Below are 13,053 nucleotides of genomic sequence, written 5' to 3'. Positions count from 1 at the left end.
TTTCTAGCTGAGTTGTGTTCAACGTTAATGTACATGCAGAATTCCCATCACGTGACTCTACACATATGCAATAACCAACTTCATTCGTTTTGCTAGTGTTGTAATCTTCTCGGAGGCAGAGGATGGAGAATGGTTTTGAATTCGGCTTGAGGGGAACATCAAACAGAGGACCGTTACGGTGGACCTGGCAGACTGTGTCTCTGATGACGTTTTTGTTGAAGGTGCACGTCACACGGATCCACTCGTCCTCTCGGCCATCGAGGAAGCAAAGTTCCTCGCCAGTGGCTAAGACTGAAACAAAAACATTGTTTGCTTTAGGAAAGCATTTTGTGCTCCATATTCACACTGACAGAAAGAAATTACCGACAAGAACATGGACTAAATCAAGAACTGCATCCTGTAACAATTGATATGATTAGCTGCTTAGTACTGGTTACAAGAAGCTTGGATAGAATATATAATAAGCACATCGTGATTTTAAACTTGGAATTGTCTTTGATAACTTCTTAATACGTAGCATGTAAATAATAATACAAAAAAGAAATAAGATGTGCTACTTTCTAGTGATCACAAAGACAGAGATTGAAGATACAGCCATGGTAAACGCATAACTACGAACCTGCACAAAGAAACAAACTTAAGAACAAACTAATTTTTTGTTGCTTCCTTTATACTACATTTCATAATATATTCAAAAGTGTTGATGTGCATAATGATATTAATACTCACTACAAATAAGGTTTTATGTCATTTCTAGTATCTTCGTTATTTCTTTAAATTATACAATTTACGGTAGGTCATTGTTTTGTTTCATTGTCAGTTGTACCGCTCAAAAAAAAAAAAAAAAAAAAGTCCAAGTCAGAAGATTCCTCAGCGAACAGCCGGTCTTTCCCTTGATGTTCGTCTCCCAGCTTTTCTTCAAACTATCCTTCAAGGGTCGTCTCCGGCAAGATGTCATGTCCGGAGGATGGCACTGAACCACTCGCGTATTCTTAATGTAATGTAAGCACAGTAGTAATCAGCCTTGAAGACAAGATTTATGTTTAGCTAATGTGTGCAGTGTATATTTTAGGACTCGATTTGTTCTACGTTTAGACTTTGAAATCCATAATTAGCCTATTAATTTAGTGTGAATGATCGTGAACAACCACCTTAAGTCCAACGTTTGCTACTACACCCGTGGGAATACGAAGATGCGAAAGAACTACCCGCTTCTCCAACAAGAAGACACTATTTTGTGTTCTGTGTGAATTGAACAGGACTTAATCAAATAAAGCGTTGGCTATGGTGAATGAGGAATTCTTTCAAGGGATGGCGATTTCTAAAACTTCAATTAAATTTATTGTGACTTGTTGTTACTAACATGTTTATAATGTCACAAGGAGAACCCAGTCTGCGTCGATGCTGCATGCAAGCTATTTCCGATGCCAGAATGTGATTGGCTTGTCCCGTAAACCACTCACTGGCGCTGTGCGTGCACACCTCACTGAGCCGGTCACGAACACGATTGATCGTTAAGGCTGATGCCGACAGCGATGTTACATGCCAGAGGCAGCTATGGACGTTCAATAAAAGTTTATGAAAATAAAACTACTCCAAAATGGAAACAAAAACTTACATTAATTATTTAAGCTTTTTTGCGGATTTTTAATTTGATCATGTTTCCTGAAAAGGTGACTGTCTAAAAAGCGTGTCTCAGATGGCAGATAGTCAAAGATCTTCAGATTTAAATTTGACTAAGAAATGTCAGGCAAGCTGGATGAGGAACATAGTAACAAAGAGGTCTAACACCTTGGAAAGAGCTGACAAGAAGTACTGTTTCTTTTATTTAAAACCTCCAAGTGCCCAATGACGGATTCGTCATACTACAAAGAACTGCGATTCCTAAAGTGGGAGGATTGGCAAACAATATTCCCTGTACTACCAGGGTAGGAGAAGGGATCAGAAGCTAAAGGCAGGGCAGTTCCTACAAAAAAAAAATCTAGGATATATAACCAAAGTGAGCCCTTTAAAGCCAGTGCAACTAACACTGACACTAAATCACGAAGGTCCTCCCTTTCCCCGGTTCTAACCAATACCAGGCATCAAGTGATCGGAATCAAACTGACCAACAAAGAGAATCGTGTCCTAAATATACTGTCCAAATGGTTGACCACTTTCTCTAAACTGTACCAAGCTGGAGCTTCTTTTGCAGCAGGTGACCTATAGAGACCGTACAGCCGGATGGGCTCTATGGAAGAAGAACTGGAAGAGGGAAAAGATAAACACCATCTAGCCTCAACAGAAGCCTGAAGAAAGTACAATCAAATCACCTGCAAGACCTTGACAAATTTTGTTGTCAGCAGCCAGAGAAGCAACAGAATAGCAGATGAAAACAACGCAGTCCTGATCTTTGAGAAAGATGGCTGAAACCTAAACAAGTGGAAGTAAAAATCAGTGACTAGGGATCTGAAAACCAATAAAGTACTCGTGAAAGCAAGGTCAGTGAGCAACCTCTTGGTGGATGACTATGCATAGAAAAGCAATCTTTTAGTCAGTCCTTCTCCAACAGAAATTTAGCATGCGGATCCTTTTTTACAAAAAATGAATGTCATGAAACAGCCTCTCAAACCCTTTTAGTTGCTATTTCCATGAAGAAGCAAACACGTATACAGTTTCCAGGGTCAGATAGAAAGCCTAATAATATATTCTAAAAGATATAGGGAGCACAGCGGTCTTCAATCTCTCTTTGAGAAATGGCCAAAGTAATAATAATGCCAATCCAATTAAAAGGAAGACATGTAAATCACCTTACGGATCTCTCAGTGTGACCATCTGCACTGTAAAGACTCTGAAAGAACTATCTACCCAAAGCTTCATGTGTCTGAAATGATTTGTTTTACACAACAACACAGCGCAGAAGACCAAGTAACACATCTGCCTAGTAGGAAGGACAGACAAGTGCAGTGTGTTTATAAAATAGAACAAGTCCTCAACAAAACTCTGTCATTGAATAAACAAGCTTGGTTTGTAACAATAGGAGATTTGACAAAAAGAGACTACATACTCTGGTTTTACTTTTGATAAGAATCAGCCATGTAAACAACACATCAAGAAGTAAGAAGCAAAGACAGGAACTCATCATTATGTGTAAAAAGACTGGCACTAGCAATAAAGGAGAATAATCAAGTAGCAAGAAAATAATTGAGCTGCCAGACCACATCTTCAGGTCTAGTCGGTATCATTTTCTTCTATTGATAGGGCAAAGTGCAATCTAAGATAATTTAACTAATTGTGGGTAAATAACAATGTCGTTCTCGAGATGAATGCACAAAAATATGGCCAAAACCGTGAGATAACACGTATATATAACAAGACCTAGTGAACACTTGGTCAAATATTCTGTACCGATAATGTTTATCCCAGTCGTCACTTCAGTCATGGTTATTTAATAAAAGCATAATGCCAACATTTGTATTTATAGACATTCACAATGCAGTGGACTAGATATAAGAAAAGCAGGCTCAACAATGCAAGCAAAGTTGTGTCACTATTAACAAGAACAATGGCTAGGACAGGAAGTGAGATATCCCCACGCCGGTAGTCGTAAGCAAACGATTCCCTCTTCACAGTCTGCTCGAGCATGTATAGCTGGGAACAAACTCACTCTCAATCGGCAAAGGATCTGGAAACTATTCTGTACAAGACTGCTAATCAAAGCTACAAACCAGATTTGATGCAAAGCCAGGACAAGGACAAAAGAACAATTGCCGAGAACATGACTGCACGTGTACACGTGTTAACCGGCTCAGAGAACAATGCCATTTGAAGACACTGCAAATTTTAAAATATTGTTTGAACTGACAGACATCAGGTTGATAACAATATAACTTGATAACAAAGTTGATCTGACTGAAAAACTGAAGTCTCTAGATGGATGTCAAACGTGCAACAGTGACTTACCTTCCAGGTATATAATCTTATTCTCATCTGGTAAACCACGGACGTGTTTAGGTGGATTGCCAAGACCAACGCTTAGCCTCTTGAGAAGTCATCCGCTGTGAGTCTCGGCGAGCCGTAACAAAGATTGTGACTAAACCGGGAGCTTTCTTGTCTCATGCCTCGTTTTAGCAGTTAACTGGAAAAAAACCGTCTGCTAGCAGTCCAGGGATGTTAGTTCGTGGTAACCGTTGCAACTTCCATCTTATCAAGTCATTTGCTTTGGCTTGTGGACGTTTTGAGCAAACTAAAATGATTCATTTATCTTGGAGCCTTACCAAAGTCCGACAAAATGTTTTTGTGACAGTTCCTAAAGGTGAGTAAAACGTTTTACATCCAAACAGTTATTTTGAGGAGCTTAAATTTTGTTCTGGTTTAATGCATTGTCTCCACATTACAATCGCGATCAGTCAAGAGGGACAAAGCACAAGTTACTTTCAGTCACTGATCAAAATACTTAATTGTTCCACAAATTTTTACCAACCTTTTGATAGACTAAAGTGCGCTTCCGCTATTTTCTCGCAGATAGTGTTTCTTCAGCGCCATCCTCCTACCTTTTATTCCTGATCTCCAACAAAGCTAAATGCATTATTAATGCCCGTGCTTTTTTTAAATATCAGGTAAGAACTTGTCCGCACGCAGTGTATAATCATTAAAACCAGCTTAAAAATGATCGTCAACATTCCGTCATTTCCATGTTTTGTTTTACTTACGTGGCTTCAAGAAAATAACCCACACAATAGTCCTGTGAGTATGTCTGCACCATTGCGTACACCAGTCAGTAAACAACTACAAATCCGGTCTGTATGCCATTCAGTCGGTCTCGGGACTGGGTGTGTCTCGACAATACAGTTTGCAGTCAGCCTTAACATCACTATTAATATCATTGATTCAGCTGACGTTGGCGGGCATGAATATTCACACGACAGGTATTTGCTGCAGTCAGTACTTTACGGTTGCGCAATACCATAAAGTTAACAAAAAAGAACGCTAGTAGCGTATTTAAAAAAAATTGTTATCATTGTTATTTCTAATTACTGCATGTCTTGTGGTGGATGTTTTGAGAGCATAGTGGAGGGTACATTCGTTGCACTCTGTGTGTGTGTTGATGTGTTTGTGTATGTGTGTGTGTGTGCCTTCATGAGTGTACCTGATCCTAGAATTTTTCTTAAATGCCAAACTATTTTGACCAACTACAAACGACTACAAAACAGCTTTCCATTTCAACCTCATGCTTTACAACTTACTCCAAAACATGGCCCTAGTTTTTGTATATTAATGTATATGGTCTCTCTCTCTCTCTCTCACACACACAGAGCTGCGTCTGCAACTGACTCACTCCACATCCACCACCACCCCCTCCCTCTCCCACATTTGTAGTTATTAAGTTTATGTCTTTATATCACGTCTTCTGAGGTGTACAGTTTAACTTCTTTTTGTCTAGGTAAAACTCAGTCCAAGAAGATATTTCCTCACATCTGCATGTACATCCTTATTGTGTTCTCGAATTCCTCACCCACAAGAACTAGAATTAAATGTCAAAATATTTTATGCCAACTACAAATCAGCTTTTCACTTCAATCAACACTACCCAACCCCCACCCCTTACCCTTCACCTACCAGTCATTTGTATATACTGACCTGTTCATACGTGCCTCTACCACACACTACCTGATTACATTAGTAATAATAGAAAGCCGTTACTAGTCATTAAAATACAATTTTTAAGTATCTTATGAGACGGTACTAGGTACAACACTTTGACTTCCACATGTTCAGTCAGAAAGTAGATATGTCAGCTGTATGATCGGTGAATATATGGGAACGTTGATGCATATAAAACAGATAATACTGCTCATATCTATCTATATACACTAACACATTTATAGTCTTAGAATCATTTCCAGAAAAACGCAAGTGAAAATTTGTCAAATGACATAGCGCTTTTCACTTTAAACAAAACATATTTCAGATGGGACATGTCAGTGTCTTAACTTTATTTGTCTGTTATGCACCCCGTGGTCTAATATTTTAGTCACTAGACGCAAAACCATGATAAGCCACTCCTAATGTGCGTTTTTCATCAGTTGTTTTAACGTGGCAACAGTTGGCGTCGGCTAATTAGTTATTTGTCAGTCGGTGATTTAAAGTCAATGGAGCTAGCATCTATGTTCGGCTGAAATTAACGCTTAACACTTATAATTCGCATGTGTGTGTGTGTGTGCGCGCTACCGATGGTATGCAAGTGTGTATGCATGTGTGACTGTGTGTGTGCGCAATCCCATATGTGTGTAGACTATCGCCGTTAGTACAGGTGGCCAGGGTCGTCGAGAACCAGCAAGGGTCCCGGGGTAGATCGCGATATCTCCAGGCCCCTTGTAATTGTAATCGTAAATTATTTTCCCAGTGTATAATAATATACTTACTATTCCATTGTCAATATCTACATTTCCTTCAGTAATGTAATATAGACTGCAAACATTAAGACAAGTGAGCTCGGATCTACATCACTACCTGAATATAGAGTTGTTTTCACGTGAGCAGGTCTGACGAGAGGGAGGGGAGAATGGGGAGAGGGGGGTGTCTGCTGTACCCGGGTCCGCGGCTGAGAAGGGGGTCCTGCCTTGGTGAGTGGATTTTTCCTTCTATCTTTGAAAGAGAAAGAAAAGGGAAAGATGAAGGAAAAAAATCCACTGATCAAGGCCGGGTCCCCTTCACAGCGAAGAAGGAACACCCGAGCATTATACATGCAGATGCTGAGTTTCAAATCTATATAAGTGTCCAGTATACAATTTCCAATGCTACTGACGATTGGCCACTCTATTAACGGAGAGGATGGGGACCCGCCCGTCTCTGCAACTTCTAAGCAAGAGGTCAAGGGTGCTTTTTTCGTAGTTACTTAACTACACAGTGAAACGTTCTCTTCTAGTTTCTCCAACACTAAACAAACAAGTATATTGGGAGAAGGATGAAAAAGAGGAGGTTACCATGAAAAAGATAATTTAAGTTTAAGTAGAGAAGGTGTCCATGCGGGGGTCGGATGTGTGGGAGGAAAGTTAATGCTACCAGGAAGGTGACACCTTAAAAGGGACGATCAGACGGCCACCTTCCACTGGCGATGTACCAGCATCACCGTGCAATAAGACATCGACCAGCAGGTCGTTATCTTTCGTTCTAGTCTCTCACCTTATTCTGCTCTTCGCCCAAGCACCACCCGGGTAGGGAGATAATCTCTACTCCCCATATGTCCCCAAAAGCCACCTCGGAATCATTCTTATCGCGAGCTAGTTGTATTTAAGGAAGCTGTCAGTTATGCTGCTGTCTATAGCTTTTGTGGTGGCTGTGACATTTGTTTTTCGAATAATCACATGCTTATATTTGTCGTTTTTAAGGTGCTTCGTGTAATCCGTATTTGTTTCACAATGAAGAAGGGAGGAGGAGAAGTTTATAGCTGTGCTATGACACGAATGTTAACTTAGTTTGTATAGGTTTTTATTAAACTGCTTCTTTTCTTGACACCCCCAATCCAGGTACAGACAGACTATGATGGCCCTGTTATGGTTTAGAGACCAGTGACAGCAACTTCCACCCATGGGCCGGAATGCATTGTTGCTGCACCCCTGACAAGAAGGGAAGTGGGGGGATAGTTTCTGGAAGATTCGACGGGATGGGATTTCATGGGAACTAAATGTTCGGGGTTTGGAGGTAAAGACCGACATCTTTATGAGCTATTTAGATGAGTCCCTTCCCTTTTGCTCGAGTCCTTGTACCAAAGAAAGCTTGGACGGTCGGACCTTAGAGATTGGCACATACACTAAGTTTAACATTCTTTTCTCCCCGCACTCTTCTGAGTGACCAGCAAGCGTGTCAAATTGACTAAAAATGAAGTTGTGAGAAAAGCTCACGAATATAGCATTACAGTCCTTAGTCAGCAGATAAAATTACAGTATTGGAACTGCATAACTTTTTTAAAATAACAATTCAGCCAAAATATGTCATACATATATATTTTTGTCATTGTTACAAAACACTCTCCTTTTGATCAACTTAAATATCAAATTTAACAACAGTTACTGCTTTTAATGAGTCTTTAAAACATTTTCTTTGTCTTTTAAAACTGAGCCAGTATTTTAGGGGATAGCGACTGATGGGGTCTCGGCCAACAAGAACAATCCATTTCCACTGTATTATCCAATGTTTAAGCAGTGATGTACATCCTAGCGGTTTTTTTTTTCTAATGTTTACAGTCTATATTACGTTACTGAATGAAATGTAGATATCGACAATCGAATTGTAAACATAATACTGGGCAAATTATTTATGATTACAATTACAAGGGCCCGGAGAGACCTCTGACCCGTGCTCTCGGTGGCCCTGCTGACGTGAGTGGTTAGCAAATGGGAAGAAAATGACATTAAACGATCAAAGTTGTAGTACCCCGCTCAAAAGAAAGAAAATCTGAGTGTTGAATTCTATGTCAACCTTTCTTTAAAAGAAAAAGACAAGGAAAGGAAGAAGGAAAAAAAATCTACTGTCCAAGGCCGGGCCTCCTTTACAACCACGTACCCGGGTACACCAGACCCACTTGTCCCCATCCCCTACTCTCGCCAGGCCTTATTTGACAAAGTCTCAATGTCCCCTTTGATGGCATAGCTCTCTCTCTCACACACACACAAACAAACTTTTTATATTTAGTTAGTTTAGGTTGAAGGGGGAGGAGCGATTGGCATACGTTAAATTTTGTAGTCTAGCATAAAGAAATATTAATCTAATTATATACAAGCTTGTTCTTGTGTGTAAAGACTGTACTTGCGTGATATGTACCAACGGCTACATGTTGTAGACTAGCAAGAAGAACAAATTGAACTTACGAGCCTATAATACTAAAGACAAAAGGAAAGTAAGTTCCGTGATCACCCTCGCCGCATTATGAATGAACTCTTATAATATGTAAAATGATCAAATTTAAGAAATTAAAGTCCACTGCCTATTATTCAACTGATAGTACACCTGCAAATATTGTGATAAAAAAGACTGAAAGTGTCCTCCTTCCCTCTTTCGAGAGATTACACTCTTCCCGTACGTTGATAGCATATGTTGTCTTTCTTATCACCTGTTAAGCACCTTTTTCCTCCTTACACATTATTTACATTATGAAGTATATGCATACCATGTAATCACAAACTGTGTATGTGTGTGTCCTGATGTACCTCATTTTCCTTCATGGTGATTTGGTACCAGCGGCCCTTTCGATTGAGTCAGTGGTGCGTGTCATGGTCAGGTGGAAGGCAGAGTGGTAGAGATGACAACTGTGAACTTGGTCGGTATTGATGAACAGCCACCAGCTTTTTAGTATCGAAACATCCGGGCACATTGGCTGAGTGAACAATAATTTGTATGAGTTTTAATATCACTGCACTATGTTTACTTCCACCCATGGTTACATCGATTACCTACACCTTGAGATCATTGTGTGATATAAGTAGAAATATAGCATGTGCCACCATTCAGTGCAGAAATGAGCTTGATAAAAGCTCTTACGTATATAATCAGTTTAACTTACTTCTTTGAGCGACAAACAAATCCATGTCAGCTGTCAACACAGTATCTTCTGTTTCCCCCATTACACTGCATCCTGTGGCAGTGGCACAGTTAGAAAACTAACAATTATAAACATGGCTAATGCGTCGCAATTTCTATGTATTGTGAAACACACGCGGCCTACAGGTAAGTAGCTACTGAAATCTCTTCGACTTTATCTGGTTAAACTTGACTTACATACTTCATTAACAATGTAGTCGTAACTTTTTACCCTTTGTCATTGAGATAGATACTACGCACTGGAGAGATAATGCAGAAAACTGGGATGAAAAAAATAATCTGTTCATATGCAATCTCTTAACTGTGTTTGTGTAGCTTCCACAGAAACACCGTTTAAGCACTACATGATGGGGATCAAGTCTTGTCTTCAACGCGCGCTTTTTTCATGTGGAACATGTTTATTGTCGGCTGCTTTGCTGTGCTATAACCTTAGTCGCTGGATGAGGTTGAGACCTCAGAAATTTCAGTAATCAGAGGATAGAGTACATTATTAATGTAGAAAGTTTGATTATATCAACCTGGTCGAGTTGGCTGAGGATTTTTTTAATTACGCAAATAAGGTAAAGAACGAACGGCAGATATGGAGGGACTTGTGAAAATAGTCATAAACAGACAAAACACTTGGTGTACTGAAGTGAAATCAGCAAACTACGCAAAGATGAACTCGAATGACCCCTGCCAACATGAGGACTGGTCGGTATTGATGAACAGCCACCAGTTATGTTAGCACCGAAACAATCGGGTGTATGGGCTGAGTGATCAAACGTTTGCAGGTGTTTACCTCTCACCATGGTTACGTCGATTTCACTTTCCTTGAGGTCATTGAATAACACAACATGGGGGAGAAATCTTTACATCAACATACGATGTTAATGTCATCTGCTGAAAGCTTTTGCCTAGCCGGCTAGTTCCCAGCCTCAGATGCTAAACATCACAGGTTTCTTTGTTTGAAGTCCTGCGAAATTCAGGATTTTACAATGGGTCTCTTAACAAGAGAGGTAATCCAGGATTCTTGTTGCAAAATGCTAGCAGCGGTTATCCAGCATTTCTCCGTCTGTCGACAATGAGCAATCAAATACATATTTTAAAGAAATAAAGTTTAAAAAATATTTTAAGGGTTCAGTTTAGTTGTGTTACAAGTTTTTATAGTGGTGACGTGAAGCAGGCAGGTGTTATTTTTATGAAGACAGAAAATGTTTTGCATCAACCACCCAGTTATAGCGCATCAGACGTTTTTAAAGTGTTTAAATAAATAATAAGACAAGTTTTAGATTTTGCAGAAGGAATTCTTCAAGATAGAGACATTTGATGTATAGAATTATTGTATACGATTCTACAACGCGATGATATATACATAACCAGGCCTCAATTGTATAAATCTTCTTCAAAAATTGGGTAGGTTATACATGATCGATTGTGGGTAGGGTTGGTGAAATAAGATACACGCCGTACATTACATGACAGACCGTAAAGGGAGTAAGACGCCTATAAACTGTGAAAGTGTATCATCTGGCGAGGAAAATGTGGAGCAATTGGCATGACCAAACAGCGATGCAAGGCCTTTTGCAGGTACACAAACTACAACTGTCGGCAGCAAATCGAAGTATGGATCATGATCACCTTGTGGTGGTTTATGAACTCCCTGACAGGTCACATATCTCGCCTCCTTGTGGAATTAAACATGGCGCTGGAGTACTGCTGCGTAATGCGGTGTGCGAGTCAGGGTTAGAGGGAGAGGAGTGTAAATGAAACCTAGATTCACGGGCTTATGCAAGCACTCGGAATTCCGTTCGATTTTTGTTGTCATTTTGTGAGTACCGTTGATTATTTAATCACAGATTTCAACTGTGGTGAGCGAGATAACCATGAAGTTGAAAGCTTTTGCCAATGTATTTTTCGAAAATGATCACCTAGTGTGTGGTAGCTGACCATATGAAATTGAGAAGTCAAAATTTTTGAATTAGGGAAAAGAGAGAAAAATCCAGTTACTTTAAGGAAAACAGCGAGTGAGTAAATATAGTTTTAATCAATTTCTCGCAGGTAAGCATGTCAATATATTAGTCACTCGGTGTTTCACTGCGCTAATTATAGACCACTGAATCTTCGGTTCCTAAGAAATGTATGTCTAGCTAAATGACGAGTTCTTGATTCGAGGACAAAATATTTACTATTGTGTCATGTCACAATTAGTATCTCAGGTCGTTATGACACACTGCAACATGAGTACCTTGTAGCAGGGTACCTCAGTGTGTAGATGTGAAGCAGACTCGCCTACACGTCGTGACATTTCGGTGACACATGGCGTGAGCGCTACGTCAATACGTTTGATCGGGTGACAAGGCTTTTATATATATATACTGCCTCAGGTAACGATTAACAGTCACTGTCTGCAGACACGTTTTGTCACTCGGGCACACACACACACATGTTAAACAACGATCGCAAACAAACACACAGATAGAAAGAGATAGAGAGAGTAGACAGGTACAGGTGCTCACCTAAGAGGTTTTCATTAACCAGTTCTGTATGACTAGATTCGCATTGCTGAGGGAAGAGCGAATGAGAGATTTGTTGACAAGTAATCTGCGGCTTCACGCAGACAGCGATTAAACACGTGACAATACCACTAACCCCCCCCCCACCACCACCACCACCACCACCACTTGGGACACGTAGCCTCAGGGTCTGAGCAGCCCTTAGCGGGTTCTGTGTAGTAAAGTACAAATCTTTTGATAATATTAAGAGTTACAGCTAGTTTTACACCTGCTGGTCGTTTGTTTTCACATACGTGTGAAAGCGTTCTGACTAGAGACACACTAGACCATGTATAGTCTCCCCTTAGACTAGACTTCGATAAGAGAATGTGAAAGCTGAGATGTCTTGCCAAATTACTTCTTGGTACTAACGACACCATTCATTATATTTACACGTTCACTCCTCTTATGTTAACATTCCACGTGTCCGGTATCACTAGTTTTTCTACAAAGCATTTTCAGGCAGGTCAGTTGTGCGCCCTATGCCAGCAGTTGGGAAATATCAGATTGTGAGATACTATTTACCATATAATAGTTAAGTATTTAAATAATGTATATTTCATTTTTTTATCCAGAATGGCATACTTTCAAAGCATAATGCTGAGAGAGCACTCCCCTCCGCAGGAGAGAAAGAACAACTGACTAGGGCCGGATCACTCTAACAGCAACAGAAGGCGGACAAAGCTGGGTGATGGCGGCTCTCACTCGATTATCGACTGGTATGTAAAGACAAATTATGACGTCTAGACTGAACTTATGATGGGAATAACTAAATTATGGCTGTATTAACTATATTATGTTCAGAAACTGTTTCTTAGATGAGTGCACAACTATTCATACATATGTAGGCTTTAAACTGATATTATGTTCTTATGTTACAGGGTTATACTTTAAAGAATCAAAAGATACACAATTTACCAAAGGCATTTTTAAACAGGTC

The 13,053-nt window shown here is 39.9% G+C and overlaps 1 long non-coding RNA gene across 1 annotated transcript; it reads right to left on the bottom strand.

Annotated features, from left to right (window-relative positions):
• On the bottom strand, nt 1-9,627 carry LOC112568802. The gene is made up of 3 exons (XR_003100186.1): nt 9,542-9,627; nt 9,189-9,355; nt 1-291 (listed from the first exon to the last, which is right to left on the bottom strand). It is a non-coding gene; the product is annotated as an uncharacterized LOC112568802 (long non-coding RNA).
• Between the last annotated feature and the right edge of the window lie 3,426 nt (nt 9,628-13,053).

The sequence above is a fragment of the Pomacea canaliculata genome, linkage group LG7 (assembly GCF_003073045.1).
Source record: "Pomacea canaliculata isolate SZHN2017 linkage group LG7, ASM307304v1, whole genome shotgun sequence".
NCBI lineage: Eukaryota > Metazoa > Mollusca > Gastropoda > Architaenioglossa > Ampullariidae > Pomacea > Pomacea canaliculata.
Note: the sequence above shows the minus strand (reverse complement) of the source record. Positions and strands in the feature narration are given on the sequence as shown.